Here is a 2500-nt window from a genome sequence, read left to right as displayed (position 1 = left end):
TCTAAGATCAAATATCAAAGAGGCAGACACAGATCTTGATATAAACCCAGACCCCCCAACAGTCACAGAAATTAAAATTGCAATACACTCCCTAACGACAGGAAAGCTGAATGAGAAGATCAAATTACTTCGGAAAAGCTCAAATCCGATGACAAATTCACCCCGGAATTGCTTAGAATAATATTTGAAGAAATCTGGAATGCTGAGAAAATGCCAGCTTGGACATGCTGAAATGACGTAAATGTTTCGCATAAACCATCTTTTAAATTTATACACACAAGTTCGGACTAAAGGCCAGAGGTATGGCCTATCTCAATTTATCAAATTAATATATAAAGTGTTGCTGTTGGTTCTTGGTTCTATATTTTTACATTTTTTTGCATTTGCATATATTATATATGTATACATTGTCGCCATAGATTCTCAACTTTGTGTTTATACATTTTCATGCATGCCACGTCTGTAAACGAATTTCCATTTTTTTAAATGAATAAAGTATATTATTATTATTATTATTATTATTATTATTATTATTATTATTATTATTATTATTATTATTATTATTATTATTATTATTATTATTATTATTATTATTATTATTATTATCATTATTAAAATATATTATTATTATTATTATTATTATTATTATTATTATTATTATTATTATTATTATTATTATATATTATTATTATATAAACAAACTCATAACATGGTCATATAATCATCTTTGCATTTCATGTACTACTGTTTATTATTAAAAAAAAAATCTCTTTCAATTACCTTTCCGAAATAATTTCTATTCGATTAATGTATGAGCCCTTTTTATCAAATGTGTGTTGAATTGTTTTAGAAAATAGTAAGAACGTCATCTGACAATGTACCATTGTTTTAATGGCCTTACCTTTGATTAACAAAGCAGCATGATCTATCATCTAGTGGAGCCCAATAACAGAACGTGTCCTTTGGCTTATTAAGGTTTTAGAGAATGCTCAGAACCATCTGACCTTTTGCAAAAGTAACTTTAAAGAATTTGATTTAATTTTTTCTTTTCTTGTGTTCACTTAAATTAATCTTAAAGAGGGAAATAATTTTATAAGGCTACTTTTTAGCGATGAGTAACACTCTTACGAACAGTGCCCACCACAAACTAGGACGGGTCGACTTGCTCAAGGCCACACAGCATGGTCGGTGGATGCCAATTTCACACTTTTTTGTTTTGTTCAGAGGTGCATACATACAATTGCTACCACGCAATCACAATGTTTGACAAAACTTTTAAAAACAATATAACTCTTTCCTTTGCAAGAAAGATACATGTATCTAGGATTTCTCTGACAAATATATAAATCAATTTCAGGATTTAAAATGCTTACATTTTAAAATTCCCTAACAATGATTTGAAAGCTTTACAGATTTTTAATCTTTATGTGTTTATTTTCAGGCAGCTTAAACACTTCTATTGTCTATTGTAATTTGAAACCAGTCTTTTGTACACTATCTCTATTGAAAAATTTTGTGATACTTAATAAAACGATGCATTTTATGTACTTCTCATGAATATTTTTGTTTTTTCGGAGTATCTATTCGTCCTTCAGGTCGTATTCTTAAAAAGTGTCTAGCCGACCTTCAGTGCTTATGCAAATGAGGTAGGCGTGCAATACGTAAAGGGCAAGTGACGGAAAGGCCGTTGTTTATATTTGTCACCGTAATTTTATATGTATTAAATTCAAGGTTATTGCTCTCCCATAAATCGCATTGTTATTACAGTGACCTATATATGTCACTGCTTCCGTGGCTTTTTGTGTGCGCCCATGTTATCTATGTAATTAACTGGAATTACAAAACCGGAGTGTTCAGTCCTTCACGTCTTCACTTTTTTAACGACGGTTGAAACGTAAGCATCGTTATGAGTATGAGTAGAAGAAAAGCATATTAATTCTCTCTCTCTCTCTCTCTCTCTCTCTCCTTCTCTCTCTCTCTCTCTCCTCTCTCTCTCTCTCACTCATATTTTCCCCCTTTTATCTCTAATTTCTTCTCTCTCCCCCACCTGTCTCTTCTCTTTGTATTTTCCTCTCTTTATCTCGCTATCATCCGCTTTCATTTCTTCACACACTCTCTCTTCTCTCTCTCTCTCCTCTCTCTCTCTCTCTTCTCTCTCTCTCTCTCTCTCTCTCTCTCTCCTCTCTCTCTCCTCTCTCTCTCTCTCGCTCTGTCTGTCTTTCTTTCCCTCTGTATTTCTCTTACTCTCACATACTCCTTTCTCTCTCTCTCTCTCTCTCTTCTCCTCTCTCATCTCTCTCTCTCTCTCTCTCCCTCCCCCCCCCCCACTCTCTCTCTCTCTGTTTTTCTTCCCTCCGTATTTCTCTTTCTCTCACATACTCTCCTCTATCTCTCTCTCTCTCTCTCTCTCTCTCTCTCCTCTCTCCCTTCTCTTCTCTCTTCTCTCTCCTCTCTCTCTCTTCTCTTCTCCCTCATCTCCTCTTTCTTATCCCTCTTTTCT

This window comes from Berghia stephanieae, chromosome 2 (assembly GCF_034508935.2).
Source record: "Berghia stephanieae isolate SIO BIC M18660-M18661 chromosome 2, UCSD_Bste_1.3, whole genome shotgun sequence".
Taxonomy (NCBI): Eukaryota; Metazoa; Mollusca; class Gastropoda; order Nudibranchia; family Aeolidiidae; genus Berghia; species Berghia stephanieae.
Note: the sequence above shows the minus strand (reverse complement) of the source record.